Genomic DNA, 23,421 nt, shown 5'->3' with positions numbered 1-23,421 from the left:
TGGTGGCCCGGAGGCCAGATACGGCCCGTGAAGGCTTCGTATCCGGACCACGACCTTAATGATTTATTTTCAAAAAATCAATGTTTCTAACATCCTGCGGGGATTAAAACAGAAAAAATTCTAACGTCTAAATGTTTTATGACAGCTTTAAACAAAAGTAAAACTTATTACATACTACAATTCTTTGTACCATGTTTCTATCATCAAATGTTGGCAACACTGAATGGAAGTTACTTGTCATGCAGTCATTTTAAGCCACGTGATACAATGTCAGTAAGTTACAGGTTACCATTGTAATATGATAGTGTATTAATAAAACGTTACCTCAATAACTTATATTTTTGAATAATATATGCAGGTAAACACAAGAAAGATATTTAATTAACCAAATATTTCGGTCTAGAAATAGCAGACCATCTTCAGTGGCACTACAAGAAAAGTTTTGAAAAAAATACAAGGTGGAATACTAACAATAGATCATTTAAAAATAGAACAAGCCGCGTGATGTTATATCACTAAGTATTAAAGGGAATATTTTAAGCAGAGACATGATTGAAATAAAGATATTAATTAATAATATTAAATAACATAAAATTAATTCAATCCCGTGCTGAGCCAATCCAGATTTTTCAGGTTTGTTATGATGAATGTACGATTGATGTTCTTGGATTCTTTTTTCAAGAGAACGTCCAGTTTGTCCAAAATAGGAGAGATCTCAGTTGCAGGGAATTTGATAAACTCCAGGTAGACATATAGTTGAGCGTTTGTCTTTAGGAGAAAGAAAATGGGAAGATAATTTGTTAATAGGTGAATACGTAGCTGTTAACTCCTATTTCTTCAGAATTCTTGTGATAGGTTCTGAAATCCCGGAGATGTAAGGAATTGAAACTCGACGTATTGAATCTTCGTTGTTTTGTGGTGGATTATAAGACTCGAGAAGATGTTGAGTACTCTTTTCGGAAAAGCCATTGAGTTTCATGTGTTGTTGGATAGTTAGAAAGTTCTTTCTGTATAAAATTAGAAGTAGAACAATTAGTTTTGGTTCTTATTAGACATTTTATGATTCATGTTGTTTGACAAGGATGATGGGCTGATTCGTTAAGAATATAACGACCTGTGAACGTTGACTTCCTGTAAACTGTAGTTGTAAGAGTATTTGAAAGTGACCGGATGAGGAAAACGTCTAAAAAAGATAACTGGTTGTTTTCTTCCATTTCAATATCAATTGCTTACAGAAGAAAACTTTCTCTTTTACTTCGAGATCGCTCCACATATCAAGAACTGGATTATAATCCAACCAACAGACAACTAAAGAAATTAAATTTTCTCTTAGATGAAGTCATCAGTTTAGATAGATACACAATTGAAAGACTTAAAACTCATTTTGCAAGACCTCCTAGATTTTATAGTCTTCCCAAAATACATAAGATTCACTTTGCTCTTCGTCCAATAGTAGATTGTGTTGATTATCCTACTTACCGTATAGCCAAATATCTAGCTAAGTTATTGAAATCTCACATAGGCAACTTTAGTTCCTTTCTAGAAAAACTCCTCAGATTTCTTAGAAAAATTAAAAAATGTCTCATTGCAACCTACAGATCTTATAGTGCGCTTTGCTATAGAATCTTTATATACAAATGTCCCTCTCAAGGAGACTTTAAAAATTACTTGCTGACATCTTTCCAGAAGACATTATAAAACTATTCGATTTCGTAATACAATCTGAATATTTCTTATGTCAAAACAAATTTTACAGCCAAGTAGAAGGAACGGCCATGGGAAGTCCTCTCTCTCCTGCTTTAGCCAACATTTATTTAGAACATCTAGAAAAAGTCCTCTTCTCATCTATTTTCCCTCAACCATCCTTTTGGGTAAGATATATAGATGACATCTTTACTGTATGGCCGCGCAACAAAGACTCCTTACCTTCTTTTTTAAACAGTATCATTTCCTTACATCATCGTATAAAGTTTACTATGGAAATGGAAGAAAACAACCAGTTATCTTTTTTAGACGTTCTCCTCATCCGGTCGCCTTCAGATACTCGTACAACTACAGTTTACAGGAAACCAACGTTCACAGGTCATTATATTCTTAACGAATCAGCCCATCATATCCTTGTCAAAAACAGGAATCATAAAATGTCTAATCAGAAGAGCCAAAACTAATTGTTCTACTTCTAATTTTCTACAGAAAGAACTTTCTACTATCCAACAACACATGAAACTCAATGGCTTTTCCGAAAAGAGTACTCAACATCTTCTCGAGTTTTATAATCCACCACAAAACGACGAAGATTCAATACGTCGAGTTCCAATTCCTTACATCTCCGGGATTTCAGAACCTATCACAAGAATTCTGAAGAAATAGGAGTTAACAGCTACGTATTCACCTATTAACAAATTATCTTTCCATTTTCCTTCTATATCTCTTTCTGAAGTTTATCAAATTCCCTGCAACTGTGATCTCTCCTATTTTGGACAAACTGGACGTTCTCCTGAAAAAAGAATCCAAAAACATCGGTTCTCCATTCATCACAACAAACCTGAAAAATCTGGATTGGCTCAGCACGGTATTGAAACCAACCACAACATCCTTTGGTCAAAAAGTACGCCTCTTACATAGATCCCGTTATAAATTTGAACATCTATTCAAAGAAAGCGTAGAGGCCTTACTCCATCGTCTTAACCTGAATCGGAATGACTGTATATCTATATCAAAAATCTGGGAAAGTCTAATCAGGATAACTCATTAATTCATATTAATTTTATGTTATTTAATATTATTAATTAATATTTTTATTTCAATCATATCTCTGCTTAAAAATATTCCCTTTAATACTTAGTGATATAACATCACGCGGCTTGTTCTATTTTTGAATGATCTATTGTTAGTATTCCACCTTATATTTTTTTAAAACTTTTCTTGTAGTGCCACTGAAGTTGGTCTGCTATTTCCAGACCGAAATATTTGGTTAATTAAATATCTTTCTTGTATTTACGTGCATATATTATTCAGTCTTTATGTCACAAGTATCCTTAAAACATCAAACTTATATTTGTTTTGTACATAACAATGTCTGAATTTAAAGTTAAAAAAATTAAAAATAGATATTGAAGGAAGAAATGTGAGCGAAGGCATATTTCTTTGTGGAAGTGAAAAATATTCCTATATGTTTGATATGTAGACAAAGTGTCGCCGTGGTGAAAGAATATAACTTAAAACGCCATTATGAAACAAACCATAAGAACTGTGATAAATATGCAGAAAAGATGCGTGATGACACACTTAAAGATTTAAAAAATGAGCTGAAGTTTCAACAGAGGATATTTTCGAATGTCATCGCAACAAGTGATGCTGCTGTTAAATGTAGTTACGTCATAAGTGAAAAAATTGCTCGGACTTCGAAACGTTTTACTGATGAAGGATTTATTAAAAATTGTATTTTAAGTGCAGTCGAAATCATATATCCAGAAAAAAAAGCAAGCATTTCAAAGTATAATCCTATCAGTAAATAGAGTTGCGGAGCGTGTTGAAGATATAGCAGAGAACTTCCAAGACATATTGCGTGAAAAAATAAAGAGTTTTGTAGCGTTTTCCATTGCAGTTTACGAATGTACAGACATTATTAATATTTCCCAATTAGCAATATTTATTCGTGGCGTTGATGACGATATGAATGTGACTGAAGAACTATTTTATAGTTCCTACGTTAGGAACAACGACAGGAAATGAGTTATATTTGTGTATTGAGAAAAGTCTTGAAAATGCTCACGGATGCCCAGGAGATGGGCCTCCTGCTATTGTTGGTGTTAACGTCGGACTTGTTACAAAACATCAAATGAAAAAGGAAATGTTGTGCAAGGACAAACTTAAATCGTTTCATTGCATAATACACCAGGAGTCACTTTGTGCTAAAAAACTAAACATGGAACAAGTCATGGGTGTAGTAATTAAAACGGTAAACTGGATAACGCTCTCATGCCTTGAATCATCGCGTTAAGAGTTCAAAAGATTATTTGAACTCTTAAAAGAAATTGACATGTTTACTTCATCCAAAGGAAAATTGATTCCTCAGCTCACCGATGAAGATTGGTGCAAAGACTTGCCTTTTTATTTGACATAACAAGCCACTTAAACACTTTGAATAGTGTTCTGCAAGGAACACTATTCAAAAACAGTTGAACAGTTGATATGGCATATGTATGATTCAATTAAGTCATTTCTGGCAAAGCTCTATCTTTGGCAAACCCAGTTGGCAAAGAATAATTTAGCCCAATTTCCTACAGTTAAATCGATTTCTCGAAATAATAATGATGCTGAAAAATACATTCTTCAAATTGAAGAATTGAAAATTGAATGTGAAAAAAGGATTTTCTGATTTCAACCAGTTTGAAAATGAGTTATTATTATTCAGTTCACCTTTTTTAATTAATATTGAAAATGTTGACGAAGAATTACAAATGGAAGTAATTGAACTCCAGCGCAATATTGAACTAAAATTAAATATAACGAAGTTGGCATACCAAATTGTTAGAAATATCTCGGCAGTAAATATCCCAAATATAAAATTTATTTGCAAAAATGTTGCCAATCTTTGGAAGCACCCATGTATGCGAGCAATTATTTTCAATTATGAAACTTAATAAGTGAAAGTTCCGCTCACGGATAAAAGATTCTAGATTAAATGCAATACTTCATATTGCAGCACGAAACGAAAACGCAGATATTGACATGTTAGTACAGAGGAAAAGATGTCAGGTTTCAGGATCAAAATCAAATTAAAAAAAAGGACTCGTAGATAAAAATCTTTATTTTTGTAAGTCAAAATTATGTATTTAAATAATTTTCTTAAAGTATGAATAAAATGTAATTGAACTTATATTTTCTAAACTTGTTATATTTTTAAAATTTAAAAATAAAAATGATTATAAATTTAAAATTTAAACGGTGATGTAACTGTTTACGTAAGTCTTAAAGGCCCGGCAACAAAAGGGCCTTAGTTAGAGTCTTTCTTTTTTTTAAGTTTATGTTTTGGTTCACAATAATATTGAATACGGCCCGCGTGTGATATACATCTAATTGACTGGCTCTTTGCTGCGTTTGAGTTTGCGACCCCTGGTGTAGACGAACGTGATGGAGTTAATAGGTTAATTCAAGTGTGCCTAAAATTTATTTCCTCTCTTGGTTCAGTAGTTAAATGAATTTAAATGCTGCAGATGGATAGATAGATAGAAGTGAAATTTCAATTATTTTATCTTCTGTTTTGATGTTTCTAATTAGTTAAACCACTCGATCTTTCACAGTGCGATGTAAGTTGAAAACGTTTAGGCGTGAAATAACTACAGACATCCAAAAGAACAGTGGTAAAGTTGCAGTATCTTGGAGAAATATTTTCTCATTTATAATAAGTAATAATCAATAACGCCTCCGTAGCTCAGTTTTGGTTAGAAAGACCTGAGATGGAATCCCGTCTATGTCGCGAAGAACCTTTATCAGGGCTTTACAGTCAAAGGTGCGTTTGCCAGTCTCATACGTGGTCGGAGGGGTTTTCGTCCATCGAAACAGGAAAACCCACCCTTTGAACACACATCTACAGACATCTACAGATATTAACCGCGAGGTGGAAGAGATCAGAGTCTCACCATCTTATCTTTCTTCTGCATATTATGGATCCCATGTGGAGCCGCATAATAGTCAAGTCGTGGATGGAAATTACACTTGACAAACAGGAACGAGTTAATGGAGAATCAGCAGCGCCATCCTGGGAGGAAAAAATCGCATTCATTCCACCCCCTAATAGATATCGTAACATATTCGTAATACACAAATAAAGTCCTAGTGTGGCACATGCATGGGAACACATCGAATCAAAGATATGTGAGTGCTATGCCGGCACAGAATTAAAACAATTCGACTCATGATGAGTTTCGGAAGATTTATGCCATGAGCGATGTGTGTAGTGATAAAGTGAAATATATCAGCTGGCTCTTCTATGTGCTTTGTAAGTTTCCCTTCTCTTTGTTCACCACGTAAGTGGAACTAACCTTGATTGTCTGTAACGGTGAAAGATAAGCTTAAAGCTCGATAGACTATTACTGATGAGCAGAGCCAGTCGTCTCATATTTAAACTCTTTGTGGTATATGTATTATGCTCATGCAGAGGGAAAGAGAAATGGCTACCTTTACCACAGATTGTCAGAAAGGAGTTTTCCATAAGTTGGAATACCTTGACCATGAAGCTACTTCCAATACTATGCTATCTTCTGCCAACTCCAAGCAACGCCTGTTATGAAGTGATCAGATTAAAGTGCAGTCCAGCTTTTCAGTTCACAATCTCACTGTCACAATGGCATGATCGCCAGCGTAACTATGCGCATGCAGACATGAAGCATACACGCACATGGCTATACTGCCATGCACAACACTACTCACTTATGTAGTAATATATTAACGCTTATTGACGAAGAACGTCTATAGTTTTTCTGGATTTTTTTCACTTCAATGTTTTTAAATTTAATGAGTTAATGCATTCCTTTTGTATATTTTTATTAATCGAGAGTACGAATGTCTGCAGTTGCGTTTTCAAAAGTAGTTTACAGTTTAAGGGAAAATATTGTATCCAACAGAAATAACAATTCCTGCCTCATTCTGTACGACATAATTGATCAAGTTTGAAGATCTCGCTGACGAAGAAATTAATCACAAAAATGTCGTGGACTTTGGTGACAATTGCATAAAATATTTACATAAGTGGACCTATCATTTTCAAAAAGTAAATTATATAGAATGGCCTCTGTTAATCAAACCTAAGTGGTGTGATATTGAGAAATCAATAGCTTTCATTGAGCAGATGGATTCCAAATTGGATACTAAACTCTTTTTTTTTTTCAATGCATTTATTTGTGTTCAAATGTTTGCCAATAAACAGAAAGTATTATAATTGCATGCTCAACCAAGTGATCCATGGTGAGTTCAGTTATTCTGTCATTTTAAAAACAATAACCTGCCACATTCCCAACTAGCTCAAGCGTATTCAATATATTTTTTGATTACCGGGTACAAGTGCTCCTGTTGAGAAAATATTCTCCCAAATATTAAAATAATAAATAGCAGAAAAAACACAAATGTCAGTATGGATTCTTAAAGTTTCAGAGCGCTTTAAGAGTTTAAATTTTTAAAGTGCTTGTTATCAAATCTATTTTCCATTTTCCTTCCTTAGAATTTCATGAACATTATAAAGGACCACCCAGATTTATTGAAGAGGATTTTGTCGTCTGACAAGCATAATAATTAGAACTGTTTATTTTGCATTTAGTCATTACATTAATAATATATTTATTGTGTTTTATGTATTAATAATAATTTTAATATTTTGAATTAAATGCGTCTTTAATTTAAACACTATATGAATTATTGATTTATTAAATAAATATTATTATACAACTATAAAATGCAATAGTATATTTTTATCACAAAACCGCTCGGTTAGCCTAGTGGCTTTGCGCTTCGCAACCATATGCCTGCGGGAGGAGTGTCCCAGGTTCGATTCCCGTTGTAGACGTGAGGAATTTGAGGATCTCAGGCATAGCCAAGTTAGCCGGTCTTGGGCGCGGCGTTTTTTCATCTCGCAAACCGGCCCCGTGAACATACGCCTCTACAGTCAATCCCCCCTCCCCCTAGCGGCAGACCAGGCGACGAGTCGGTTGGGAGTAGTACTAACAAGAAGTCGCATCTAAGTAACATGCGGACCCTGCATAGGAAGCGGAATGCGTAGAAGAAGAAGATTTTTATCACAAACTATAAAAAATATCGTCGGGATATTGTCAATATTGGCAAACAAAATGGTTAGATGCGTAACTAATGTGACAATTTTTGCTATCAAATGAATTGGAATAAGCGTTTTAAATTTGAATGCACTTCTCCACTGGCAAGTACATTTTTTTGACGTGTGTTTCACTTAATGAAAAAATTCTGCACATAATCTATTGGTTTCCAGAAAATGAATGAATTAATAAATAAATAATATAATATGTGAAAACATTTCTGCTCGAATTGGTCTCTGTGTTTTTTTTTCTCTGTGTATTTCATTTAATTCATGAGTACTCTTTCTTCATTTCCTTCTCAGATAATCTTTCTTTTATAGTAATATTGTACATAGAGACCGATTCAAGAATTGTTTGCATATATCATATTATTTATTTATTAATTCATTCATTTTCTGTCTCCATGTGCAGCTAAATGAATATATAAAACAATAAATGACAGTAGATCTAAACAGAATGATGCGTATTCTACTTGTTCTCTTAGGTGAATCAGCATTACAGTTATAGTACCATGCCATGCCATGCAACTCGCCAAGTACATGGCACCTGTATGGCAATAAGTTCCTCAAAAAAATGTTCCCAGATCGGTCCACGTTAACGGCACTCAGTATTAAATGTTGGTCATTTTTATTTTTTATTTTTTACGGCATTATCTTATGCTTTACTTATTGGACTAGGATGGGTAATTTAATAAAATAAATAAAACTTCTTAAGCCTTTTATTCCCGAAGATATTAGTCTGAACTCGCTTACTTCTTTTTGAAGAAAGATATAGAGCCACTCTCCACCCTTCAACATTCGGAAAAAGCTGCGTTCAAGGCTGTCAGTGAATGAGGACTTTCCAGGGAGAAAGGTCAGCAACCAGCTGCCACCATCTCGTTGCCCTAACTCCTAACAGGCATATATATATACTATCTGAGTGTGAGCTCTGTAGTTGATTTTTTGAGCTGCGGTGTTAAAATCATATTTTCCTGTTGTAAAAGCCTACTTGGCCGGAAACACATCAACTAATTAGCGAACCAACTGAAGAAAAGTCTATAAAAGTTCTCTAGTTGGCTACTAGAAATGAACCAATAAAGATTTTTCTTCAGGCAGCCTAACCTCTGTGGAAGTAAGCGCATTTCCAAAGGCCCTAGAAAGACACCAATGTCTAATACCTCCTAAGAAAAGTGGTTCGATATAACGCTATCAAAAATATCTCTTTAGGCTGATCGGATTTTCATGAAGTTTTAATCTCTCTAGTAAAAAAATCTTCCTCCAGTTTTTTTTAAAATTTCTACATAGTTTATTACTGCATATTAAATTTTTTCCATGCCTGTTATACATTTCAAACTCTGATCCTAGAAATCAATAGAGGGCGTTCTGTATTTCTGAACTGTTGCTTGGCAGTATTCCATAAGATTTGCTACTTTTTACTCGTCAAGAACAAAAATCAATCTATTTCTTGTTTTCAAAAATCATCTTCATGTTCATAGCAATATGTACCACCTTCTTGCATTTCTCGACATAATTTACTCTGGACATTTCCATGACATCTTTAGAGGAGACCAAGGAATATATTGAGAGTGTTATAACTACTCCCATGGTGTATAAGCCGTTTGGGAAGTCGATTTTTGTGATATTTAGTCGTGATTTTTATTTTCTTATTATTCTTAAACTTTTTGAACTGCTACAGTAGTCATGACTTTATCCGAATAACTCTGATCTTTCTCCCCTCCGCTGACATTTTCTTCTCAAAACAAAAAAAAAATCCTGGTTGCTTAAACACATGAAGTATTCAGCTACTATATTCACTACTGTAGGATATTCCACACTTATCCCATCTGGAGAGCATCTGGCATTAAAAACTCACTATTATCAGTTACTGTCAAGTCGACTAGAAATCAACTGCCGGAAAGAAGACAGCGTTTTGAATATGTAATATCTAACCAACTAGTCGTTGGCAACTTATACTATTTCTTCCTCCTTAACAAGTTGTGGGGGGTGGCTTCTCGAAGAAATAAAAACCTAAGATCATAGTTACAGCTGCTTTTTATGTTACGTATGCACAAAAAACTGTATTTTAGTTAAAAAAGTAAGCACTTCATTGACGTAGGCTGGATATAAATAGACAATTGTATGTAAATGATATTCATATTCAGCTTATATTTAGAGTTGGATGTTATTCGGAGTATTTCCATAATGGGTATTTATATCCTGATATGTACTTTTTCCTTAAGAGGTATAGATGTTCCGCAATAGATGTATTTACAAAGGTTACATTTTTGTAAAAAATGTATCCTTTGTAAATACATGCCCAAAACCACTTCAACAGCCTTAGGAGAACCGCAGAAATATTTGGACTAAAATAAACTCCCAAAAAACAAAGATATTAAAACATCGGCTAGATGGGAAAATCGATATAAATCAAAATGATCACCTTGAAGAAGTAGAGGACTTTGTATACTTTGGATCACACATCTCAGATTCCTTAACAGACATTAAAACAAGAAGACAGAAAGCACTGCAGTTCCACAAAAGTCTTAATAAAGTATGGAAGTCGAGCCTCATCTCAAAGGAGACGAAAATTCGTCTTTACAAACGCACCAGCCAGTCTATCTTCCTGTACGGCTCCCAAACCTGGAACATCTCAACAAAAGCAGCAACCAATATTATAAATAGCTTTGGAACTACTTGTCTAAGAAATATCCTGGATTACTCCATGGAAGACCACATTCCTAACTACTATATTAGATAAAACTTAGCAAGATCCTCTAGTCAGCACTGTTCAAAGAAACCAAATAAAACGGCTCGGCCACCAACTCAAGCATCCACCCTCTGTACCCTTTGATGCTCTGGTCCTCGCCCTTAAAGTTGGAAAAAGAAAAAGAGGCAGATCCCGAACTACATATTGGAATAGCAATATTCATCATATAGCAATATCCATCAGCAATATTCTCCCCGTTTCCCTCCAACTCTCTCCATCAGAGATCCGTCAATTAACATATGAGAGAGAAGCCTAGTTTTCCTTCACGTCATAACACCCTCCAAGTCCTATCTTAGTGTACGCAGACTACTTATTTGTTTTGATTGATTTCTCTATTTATAATTGTAAATTTATAAATAAATGATGAAAGATTATGTACTTTTTTCCTTAAGAGGTACAGCAATAGATGTATGTACAAAGGATACATTTTTGGATTTTTCGATCTTCGTAAATATAGAATTTCTCTCTCTGTCTGTCAGTTTGTCACACATCTTAAAGAGAAACATTTGTAGGGAAATACGAGAAGATTTGTAGATATATAAATATAAATATAAATGAGAATACCCATTGCATTAGCAAACTACGATTTGAATTTGATTATTCGTTAATAAAGTTCGAGAGGTGTTACTAGCCAATGATCCGCTAACGTATTAAGAATTGTCATTGCCCTTTGGGTAAATCTCATTTAGGATAACACCGCGAAGAATTTTGCGTTGAATATGCGCTAATTGGTCTTATACGAAAGTATATGTTTTTTCTTCAATAAATTTGGGTTTTTACTTCTCTAAACAGACTAACAGACCTGATAATACCTATAAGTGAACGGATATTATATTTTATTATATTAAATTACACTTATCAGAGAATCAGAACATGTTGATTTAGATGGCTTAGACATGTGGAAAGAATGAGTGAGGTCAGAATGGCTAAAGAACGACTTAAGATGAAGCCTGATGTAAAGCGATCTAGAGGAAGACTATGGATGCGCTGGGAAGACAATATCCAAAACGACTTAGCTGAGATGGGAATCCAGGACTGGAATAAAAGAGCTCAAGACAGAAAGGAATGGAAGAAGTTGATACATGCAGCAAAGAACTTTAGATATTCAGCAAACTGGAGTTATATATTACTTGAACGTAGATGATATATATGACTTCTGTTAAGGTAGTTCCCTCTGCCAAGGTAATTTAAACCTTTTGGCCTTAATTGCATCTGCTGTAATTCCATCCATTCCTAATAGAGTCTAATAGTAAAGGAAAAAGGAAGGCGATGAACTGAAGGAGTAAAGAAAGGATAGTGAGTTGAGTAAGTAAAAGTAAGCGAGGTGAGTGAGTAAAAAGCTATTGGATAACCGTTACACATTGCTGATTGTGAGGTACTCATTTGAAATACTGGTAATGTGCATAAATACGCAAGATGAGAGAGACAGAGAGAGAGAGAGAGATTTTAGAATTTTAAATAAACATAGTTGAAAGCGTTGCTAAGTACATCATTCAAAATTTACTAGATACTTATGCGTATAATGCAGCTGAAAATTATCGAATCTAATTTTTTTCTTTTTATAAAGAAAATCAATAATTTACTGCCGCAATAATACTAAGAATAGTAACATTTAGAAAATGCACGGTTCAAGCATCATTTATAAGGTAGAAAGAATATCGCTTTCATCACTCATCGCACATATACTATCACCTGAAAAATGGTCTCTCAGAGTGACTTACATCACACATCCGCTATCTTCTCTAATGACTGATCTCTGCACAGCATTTTTCCGTCGTGATTCCAAGTCAGCAGGGAAGCGTTCGTTATAAATAATTTATTTTCTAGCTTTTGCTACTTTATGTTACATTTCAACATTGCTGTCATACGTTGTTTGCTGATTCAATAGCATCTAACTAATAAGCGTAAATGAAGTTTTATAACAGAATGGGAAAGCTTATTTTTAGGCAGGGCGATTGCTGTGTTTTCATTGTGGATTAGAAGTGACATCCAGTTATAGTTCATGGATACGTTTTACTCAAAAAAAAGCACATGTTTTAACTTTTAGGAAAGGCTGAACATTTATCCCTGACACTTTCAGATACTTCTGATCGCAATAAATAAATAAATAAAATAAAAAGTAGAATAAAAACCACTAACATCGAAATCATTTTTATTTGAGCATACGTCATCATGCGTATCAAGGATTTAGGCCTAGCATGGCCTGTTCCGGCCTTAGAAGTCATCGTTTAAGAAGACGTCCTGGTTTTCTTTTTCCTAATGGTTTATAATTTAAGGCTTATTTTGTTAATCTTTCTGTTTTCATTCTTTGAACGTGTTCCATCCATTTATGTTTATATTTTTAAAATTTTTCTATTACTGGCTCTTGGTTTAATTCTTTCATAATTTCTTCGTTTCTTTTGTGATCATATAGGATATACTTTGCAGTTTTTCTCATAAACTTCATTTCTGCTGTTATTAATCTTTGTTTGTCTTTTTGTTTTATTATCCACATTTCGCTTCCATACATTAGACTGGTAGGGTTAACGTATTGTATACTTTTAGTTTGGTTTGTTTTTGAACTAGGTTTGGTTTAAATATAGGGTTAATTACACCTGTTATTTTTAAATATTTTGCAATTTTTCGTTTATATCTTTTTCATTTTCATATGTGATCATACATCCTAGGTACTTAAATGAATTCACCTGTTCTAAGATCTCGTTATCTATTACTATTTAATTCTTGCTGTATCTTGTCCTTTAAAGGCCATAGTTTTTGATTTTTCTGTTGATATTACCATACCATAATCTTTGGATATCTCATTTAGATCTAAAATAGCTTTCTGTAAGATATCTTCAGAATTTGCAATTATTATTTGGTCGTCGGCAAAAAGGAGAGTGTTTAAGTTCACTGTAGGAGAAAGTTTAATACCTTGATGTAAATGTTTATTCCATTTTATTATTATTTCATTTAAGTAGATATTAAAAAGAGTTGGTGAGAGGGGACATCCCTGTCGGAGACTCCTTGGTTTATCTCTCTCGTATATGATAGCTCGTGATTTAATCTTATTTTTATTTGATTATTTTCATATATACTTGTGATAGCTTTTAGGATATTATTTGGTATTTGTCTTTCTTTCTTTTAATATGTTAAATAATATGTTTCTTTTAACTTTCTCAAATGCTTTTTCAAAGTCAATAAATGCATTATTTGTTTCTAAATTGTATTCTCTTTTTTTCTCTATTATTAATTTTAGACAAAAAGTCGGATCTATATATGATCTTCCTTTTCTAAATCCATTCTGTACTTCTAAAATAAAGTATTCGGAATATTTCATTAGTTTGCTATTTAAAATTCTGCTATATATTTTGTAGCAGGAATTTAGTATACTGATGCCTCTATAGTTTTTAGGGTCATCTCTATTACCTTTTTTAAAGATAGGAATCACAATTGCTTTTTTCCATTCTATTGGGGGATACCAGTTGAATAAATTTTATTTAAAAATAATAAGAGTCTTTCTTTGAATCTTGTTCCTACATATTTTTTATATAGTTCTGAACGTAGCTTATCTTCTCCAGGTGATTTTCCGTTTCTTGTTTCTTTCAGGCTGATTTCTAATTCTTCTTTAGTTATTTCCTTTTCATTTTCGTTAATTGTTTGCCAGTTGTCTTTTTTAAAATACGTGACTGTCCACAATTCTGTGTAGTAATTTAGAAATTCTTGTAATTTTAATTCGGTGTTTAATTTTATGTTTTCTTTGGTATCTGCATTTAAGTATTTCAAAAGCGTATATACATTGGGTCTTATTTTATATAAATCATGTTCTAAAGTAGAAACAAATTTGTTCCATGATTCTCTAGCATACTTGATTCCATATTTTAATTAGTATATTTAATGAAATAATAAAGAACAGTTTGATTTTATGATAATTTTTCACTCATTCGGATTGAGATACTTTCATCCAGGTATTTTATTTATTTATTCACATGGAGTTTCCTCCCTTTTCTCCCCCGCCTCTATTGGGGCGAGTTGAGCCCCTTCCCCTCATGAGGGGTTAAGTATTTATGGCTGTAGATTCGTGTGTTCAACGGCCGGTTTGTGGGATGAAAAACCCCAGATAAACTGGGGGAAAAACCCTCATTAAGCTCTTCACGTCGGCGACGGGAATCGAGCCCAGGACACTCCTACCCCAGGCATATGGTTGCGAAGCGCAAAGCTACTAGGCTAACCGCGCGGACATTCAGGTATTGAAATACCCTCATTATATCGTTCACTAATGTAATACTTCTGAATATTCACATTTGTCCTTAGTTGTTGAGTTGTTTAAGAGATTCGTTTTACATTATTTTAATTGTTTCATTTATCCTTGTGTTGACGTTTAAACAGTTCTCACTTTGCTTTTGAGTTTTACTCCTGATTGTTTTCTTGTTTTAAAAAAAAGTAGTATTTGAACCCAAGCAGAAGGTAAAAAGCACTTCTGTACTTTGGTTCAGGGACTACATTTTTTTCATAAAAGTGTAAAACTCAAAAGCTAAGTTAGAATCGTCTACACGTAGACACGTATTTACTTATTAGTGGTACAATCATACTCATCTTATGAGAACCTGTCGTACATTATTCGTTTACGGTTTGTACCTACATCAAAACATTGCCTATAAAAGAATACAGTCGGAGTCAACTGTTTATTTCATGCGGTTTAATACAACTGAACATATAAAAATGACTGATAGAATGGATATTCACCATCTAATTTTATTCGGCTATGCATGAATTAAAAAAAAAGAAGAAGAACGGCTTCCTTGCTATACTGCAGTTAACAATAAAAGCATGGTCACAAGAGAACAGCGGACTCTGAACGGACTGCCTTCGTTCGCTGTCCAGGTATCATGGGCTGATTCGCAGATTGGAGGTAACAGGAATGTGCAGAATGTTGTACGCATCTATTTCCTTTAGAAATTGTTTCGCATTGTCACAGAAGCCTCCATTTGTGACTGGATAATATCTGTAAATCTGAATTGAACAGACTTCCGATAGACAGTTACTCTCACTAGACTTCTTCCCACTAGTCGCTCGAGCCTTCTAATATATTTGTATGGGACATAGTTCTTATGTGTATGTAACGATATTCGAGACTGTGGACAATGCGAATATAAAATTGACTTTCTGTACTAAGTTATTCCTCATGAATGCTGAATAACCTTGTGTGTTATATCGCAACAATTGTAATACAGCACATTATAACTAGAATATATAGTGATACAAATTAGGAAGCCTTGCTTCACACTGTGCAGCAGTTATTACTTGAACGTGAATGTAGCATATAAATAATGTTAATAATGTAATCAGTTCAGTTAATGTTTCTATCCCGTCACCGCATTCATCTGATGAGGTGGAGGACCGGACTGAATGTAGTAGAAATAAATCGACCAGTTCGTATATTTATTATTGATGGATAATATTTATATTCATGTTTTAAACTTTTCGGAATTGTCTTATGCTATACCTCGAGGAATGTAATTTATTGTGCAATAATTATTCAGTTTAATGGCAACTGTACTGATTGTATTCAAGTAGCGTTAGCTACTCTTTAAGTGTATTACGCATAATTATGTTGCATATGGTGAAACCCATTCTTAACTCAAGAAATATTTTGTTAACTTAGTCTCCATATGTGGAGTTCTTATACTGAACCATATTAGTTTCGTAGTTTTATGGAAACTCTGGAGGCTAAAGGTATCAGTAACTGTTAAAAAGTTTTTATAAGTTTTGGTTAATTCAAAATTAAAATAAATGAACAAAATGAATTCTATATATCATATTACATGAAGTCTTTTAGATGTAATCTGGTATATAGAATTAATTTTATTCATTTATTTTAGTTTCGGATTAATCAAGGTGATTTGGATGCAACGATAAGTTATCTAATAAAGTAATATGGTTTATTTTTTACTAATTTTGTTTTTGAAATAATCTGATTGCAATACAAGTTTTAGTGCAGTTTACTTGATAGCAAAGGTCATTAAATGCTATCTGGCCAGGGCGGTATTATTACTATTTGTTTTGCTAATAAAAAAAAACCATTTACTTTGATTTGAAATAGAACCTCGTGTATATATATCGGTGCATGCTAAGAAATTATTCTAAATTACATCTCCCAATTCCATTAAGAAAATTTTACGTAGATTTTACTTAGTAAAACTTAGCAAATTCCAAAGTGAATTTATGCTGTATATAATTTCGAAATGTTTTATAAATATTTTGTTCCCTGCAAATGTTCCAACTGAAACAAAAATTCAGGTTACGCGATAAATTTTGCAAGAATTCAAAATATATCAGTTTTCATCCATCCACCACAAGGTACAAAAGGAGGAATGAAAAAAAAAACCGAATATAATAAGTGCTTATGCCTTTGCACAAGGCACTTAAAAGGCTTGTAACTGTATGTTATGCTCTTGAAACTGGCTGATAATCTTGTGAATTCAGTGAAGTTATCTACCTACACGGCATTGTTTACACATTTATTATCTGCTTGCACACCATTTGTTTGCACATATTGTCATCTACCTATACGCCGCATCAATGTACCTATAGGTTCTACAACTTCTGTATGTGGAAATAATAGACAGTATATATACGAGGTGTGGTTATTAAATAACGAGACAAGGTGCGCTGCGATCATGTACTCGTAGCAGTGGGATAAGCTTGCGCCATGAATGACCTTGAAGGTCTAGAAGCAACTGAGATAAGATTTTTCGCTGTCTCGTAGTTAGTTTGTAGGCAGTTATAAAAGAAACACGTGTGAAGTCGCTTTGCTGAAATAATGTCTAACGTTTAATTCGAGCACCGCATTAATCTCAAATTCATCGGGTCAGACAGTTAACCAACATTATTACCTTGAGGTTCTGGCGAAGCTGAGAGAACGAGTGAGGCAGAAGAGACCCAATCTGTGGAAGAACAACGCTTGGATTCTCCATCAGGACAAAGCTCTAGCTCACAGTGCACTGTCTGTAAAGAAGTATCTGGCTGATAAGAAGATCTCTGTGTTGGACCATCCACCTTACTCGCCAGACTTAGCTCCATGCGACTTTTACCTTTTTCCAAAGTTGAAATCCGCATTGAAGGACACCCATTTTCAGTCAGTGGATGAGGTAAAGGAGAAAACGGCAGCGCTACTGAAGCAGATAACACCTAAAAATGGAAAATTCGTATGCAACGGTGTATAAATAGAGGAGGGGAGTTTGTTGAATTGGATAACAATTAAGTTGTACAATTGTAATAATAAACCACATTTTTGGAACCAGTCTCGTTATTTAATAGCTACACCTCGTATATATGTATTACAGCCTGGAATAGAGAATTCCAAACCCCTGTAGAACGAGCTTTGCTGTATATTTAGGACGTATGAAAAGAAGTATTCGCTCATTCTAATAGTAAAAATTGAACACTATATGGCATGTGCAAACGGGGAAATTCTTGGTGGTACGTTTTCCACATTAAGAAGTTCTCTTATGGAAAAGATAGAGAACTTGGCGTTGGAACTAGGACAACTTAGTATTTGAGAGATGTGACTATTTAAAACATTGATGGTTGCAGTTATATCAGATCGAGAGGGGAATGAGGTGAGAAACATTTGTAAAAGCTCAACTGAAGAGGATTTAAGAATTATCAAGACGTTAACAAGAATATTTTAATATTTACCAAATATTTCAGTCTGAAATTAACAGACTATCATCAGTGGCTTGAACAGTTTTTTACAAGGTGGAATACAAGCAATTGATCATTCAAAAGTAGAACGAGCCGCGTTATGTTACATTACTAAGCACTAAAGAGAGGTAAATTTCATCAGTGATGAATAAATTATAGGTATCAATTCACAATTTCATACAACAATCTTAATTTATGAATTCAATTAAAGATAACATTAGACTAATGTAAGAATTAGAAGGTCTCAATTGAAAAAAAAAACTTAGTGTGTTATCCGGATTAAACTTTCCCATATTTTTGACAAGGAGAAGCAATCATTTCGATTCAAGTTAGGGCGTTGAAGTAAGGTCTCGGCACTCTCTTTGAATAGGCGTTCGAATTTATAGCGTCATCTGTGTAGAAGGCGAGTCCTAGACCAGAGAATGTTGTGGCTTGTCTCTATCCCGTGTTGCGTCAGTCCAGACTTATCGGATTTGTTGTGAAGAATGTACGATTGATGTTCTTGTATTATTTTTTCTATAGAGCGTCCGTTTGTCCAAAGTACGACAGATTGCAGTTACACGGAACTTGATATACACCAGGCAGATACATTGTTGAGCGTTTATCTTTAGAAGAGGGGAAGTAGCTGGAGATTTATTAATATGGATATAAGTGGCTGTTAAATCATATTTCTTCAGAATTCTTGAAATTGGTTCTGAAATTCCGGAAATATATGGAATTGGAACTCAACGTATTGATTCTTTGTTGTCCTGGATTGCAGGAATCGAACAGATGTTGTGTAGTCTTTACGGAGAAGCCATTTAATTTCATGTAATGTTTGATAATGGAAAGTTCTTTCTGTAATTCGTGGAGTTGAGCAATTAGTTCTAGCTCGTCGAATTAAACATTCTTAATTTCATGTCACAAGTGTCTCTCAAGAATGAAGAGGATTTAGATTCTTTCATATGGCGGTGGAAGAGGTTTTTTGTTTTTCTTTTTTAGAAACCTAGGTGTAAATTACCGTAGAACAGGCCAATCAAGAAAATAACAGTCATCATAGTTTGCCTTCCGTAATCCTATTTTTTGTATAGTGATTATTTCTTTACACGGTACTTATAGTGTACACCAATTTGACTTTTCTTTACATTTCTATTAAAATATCTGATTTAAAATCCATGAAATGAAGTCTTAATAGAGACCCCTCAATACCAAGATTAGAAAGAAAGTATCATTATTTTGAATAGTTTTGCCAAATTTTGCTAATAAAATGATTCGATTATAACTTAAATCAAAATTCCTGAAGATATTCTAGTTTGCATCATACAGATTTTATTAAATTCCATCGAGACAAAGCGAAATTACAAATAATTATGACCACTTATAATTTTTTTTTCCTTTTGCTTCTCTTCGTATGGTCCAAAATATGTTGAGTCATCGAAAACATTAGAATATCTGGATAAATTGTGCAGGATAAATTATTTTTTGCAAGAGTTCCACAACATAATCCAAGGCTTTTTGTAAAATGTGTTAAACCAAAACGTTTTGAGAACTTATCTAAATTGGCTTTGCGTCCTACACTCTGCTAACAAAGTACTGGCACTGTGTAATCCACTGATAAAGTAATTAATACGGTGTAATATGTCCTGAATGAATAATGGCATAATCATTTCTCCGAATAAAGTTCTCTGTTTACCTCGGTAAATAACTGAACGTTTTGGGTTGATGCACTGTTGACCATACATCGTTTTAGTGCTTCTAACATAAGAATTTTACTCTTTTAATAAACTTACCTGAAATACGACACCTGCGTATTTGTATTCCTTTCGTATCTGAAATTTAAATGAGCAAACGCGAATAATGGATAACAAAAATACCCCTCGAAAATTTCAAAATAAATCCGGAATATTAATATGATGTTTGAGTAAATCTGCTTGTATCCACGACTTTTATTTCCACTGAACCGACTCTGTGCATGTTGCTTATAAAGACAAACCTCCTCAAACGTATTCAGCTTAACGTATTGCTTTTGTGTTCTTTTTCGTGTAGCAATTTGCCATTGTTTCATAGACATTGAGTTTTTAAGCAAATGTTTTGACTAGATATGTAGTGATCGTCAGTTTCAAGGTGACATTTTATTCGCTGTTTACTCTTTCTTCGTTTCCTCAAAACTTACGTGATTAATGTCACATTTCCTTAATATTAAATTTTAGGAATCCTTTTGATTTGATTTGATTCCATCTGAATAAAATAAAATCTGGATATATCTGAATTCATTCAGAAATACAGAATATTTATATGAATAACTATTTGGTTATTATTATAAAGCTTACTATTACGTTTACTCTATTTGCGAACTGTATTCGGTTTATGTAAATTATTAGTAGGGTAATTGAAATGCACAACTTGATTCCCTGTAATCGTGACATCAGGGTTTTCGTTTTCTTTGATATTTTCTCCTGTTTAGCGAAAAAAACAGAGAAACCAATTGTAGGTGTCACAAAACGCATAAATACTTTTTAGATTCATTTAGTTTGTCAGTCGGTACGCATATAACAACTTCATTCTAGGTGGATTTAATTCGATATATGGGGTTTTTAAGATGATTAAAATTTGTCATTTCAACTGTGATTTAAATCGATGCATTTTAGTGTCAGAATTAAGCAAAACGTTTCGAAGCGATACAAAATATAATGAAACGGATGAATATTAATAAACTGTCTATAATGCTTAAGCCTTCGGTTCTAGCTTCGGATTTTGTTTTTGATAATTATTGGTCACTATGACAATAGTGCTATTGAGACCCTCATCTTTTTTATGATTGTTGTCCACAGTCGCCTTCATATCTGTATTCCCGAATAAATACCTGAACAAAGAACACGTTATTGTCGCCAGCTGAACAGGAAAATAATCTCCTTTGAAATAGTTTTTTTTTTTCTGAAAGTTATTATTACGTGATACCTCCATGAAGTCAAAAGACTCATTGTGGGAGGACACTCTACTCTATTGAGCTAAATGCATCTCACCCATTTCCACTACAAAATTGCACACATTGTGACAGAAGCAAACATTTCAAAATGAGACTTGCACTATTTTTTTAGTTTTGTTATTTATTACTAATTTTTTAGTCTGTTATTTATTACTAGAGGAATAAACGAATTTAAGGAATCTCGTCCAGCTTTTTAAGCATTTTATTGGATGTTTCTAACGATTGAGTATTTAACTGTCAATCCTTTGCGAGAGTGAATCCTTATCTACTCGCATTCACTTCTTAAATATCACGTCTTTAGTTTTCGTTCGTATATATTATACTTAAACTCTGGAATTGAAAGAAGTCTGGAATATTCTCGTCATCCACTTTTCGTTTAAATAAAAATCGCTTTAGAAATGCATAGTTAACATTTTTCAGTATCCTTTAGAAATTTTTCTCTGACCCTGGGAGGTGAAACAGTGAGCATCAAAATTCGCCGATATTTTCCATTATTAACACAGAATTTGCTATTCATTGAGCTTTCACCATTTGAAGTTCCAGACAGGGCAAATGTTAATTTTGTACAAATGCAGAAATAACTTCTTCTTTAAGATTTTAATGGGGACGATATTGAATTAAGAAAAACACAACTCAAGTCATATTATCGGAGAGAGAGAGAGAGAGAGAGGCAGTTTATTATGTTGTGATTTAGAATTTTGTTAACATTTCTTAAATATATAATAATTATTAAAACTATATACAGAATAAATTCAATAATATATATTGAACGTAGCGCCAGAGTAGGCGACAAGATCATGATGATCGTAACTAGCTTACGTTAGTTGTCATCCAGGAATTCGAGCTTGAATTACTGTAGGCTATATAAATTTTTGAATTCCAAAGGTTTGCAGCATGTGTTTGGTTTAGATTATTTTGGATGGATTCATCATCATCATCAACAACCTTGAGTCCAATGCCCGTAGGTGTCTGCTGTCATCTTGATATGTTTCTTCCATTGCATTCTATTTTGTGCAAGATGACTCAGTTTGTGTATAGAGTTTCCGCACCATTTGACGATGTCATCGCCCCATTCTCTGTTTGGTCTTCCTCTTTTGTTCTTTCCTTCAATTATTCCAAACAGCAACGTTTTTAGTTTTCTCTCATCATTCATTCTACATATATGGCCAAATAGATGTAGTTTCCTTTTGATTATTTTCTGGATCAGGTTTTCTTTTGGTTGTATTCCTCTGTAGATTTCCTCATTGTTCACTTTCTGTATCCAGCTTATTCTCAAGATCTTTCTATTACACTTCCTCTCAAATGCCAATATCCTCCTTTCAGATTCTCTCAGGAGTACCCAGGCCTTGCATCCATAGAGCATGCTGCTGATACAGGTTTCTACAATGCGCAGTTTAGTTCGCATCTTTATAGCTCGGCTCTTCCATATTTTGTCCATGGCTTTTAAAATAGTTGTAACTTTGGCTATTCTAATTTTTCTCTCTTTTTTGGGGTCCAAGTCATGCGTCATGTGGCATCCAAGATATATGAAGTGTTCCACATTTTGCAGTTGAAATCTGTCTATCGTAACTCTGTTCAGTAACTTCTGTTGTCCGAATATCAGTTTTAGTTTTTTCAAAGTTGACATTTAGTCCATATCTTTTTCCTTCTGTGTATAGTGTTTGCAATGTCTGTTCCAGCCTTGCTGCGTCTTCTTCAATCAAGACGATGTCATCTGCAAAGTTTATTCTCATGCCATTTATTGAAATGCCTCCACCTTCTTCTTTAATCTTATCTAGTGTTCTTCCCAGATGTGTGATGAAGATGATTGGTGATATTGGGTCCCCTTGTCTTGTGCCTTGACTAGTGACAAACCAATCTCTAGTCTCACCTGCTATCCTGATTTTTGCTTGTGCTTGGATGTTTATATCTTTCAGCAGGCGGATAAATTTATTGTCCACACCATAGGATTCCAAGACAGCCCATTATATATCTTGGTCAATATTATCAAATGCTTTTTGGAAGTCCACGAAACAGCAATATATCATTTTGTTCTTTCTTCGAGCTTTCTCTGCTATTAGTCTTAGTGCGAGTATTTGTTGCACTGTACTTCGATCTTGTCGAAATCCGGCTTGCTCATCCAGAAGATGTGGAAGATGTGCCTCCATATGCCCCTTCAGGCGTTCTGTTAGTATTTTCATCAGCACTTTGCCAAGATGACTC

General features: G+C 33.9%; 1 protein-coding gene across 2 annotated transcripts in view; it reads left to right on the top strand.

The window, feature by feature from the left end:
• The window catches only part of LOC150105342 (calmodulin-binding transcription activator 1-like), a 1,067,501-nt gene that overhangs the window by 253,084 nt on the left and 790,996 nt on the right, over nt 1-23,421 (top strand). The gene's annotated exons all lie outside the window — the stretch shown is intronic.

Source organism: Typopeltis vanoorti, chromosome 6 (assembly GCF_054136105.1).
Source record: "Typopeltis vanoorti isolate ZY-2024b chromosome 6, IOZ_Tvanoo_1.0, whole genome shotgun sequence".
Taxonomy (NCBI): domain Eukaryota; kingdom Metazoa; phylum Arthropoda; class Arachnida; order Uropygi; family Thelyphonidae; genus Typopeltis; species Typopeltis vanoorti.
This window is presented reverse-complemented; position numbering and strand designations above follow the sequence as displayed.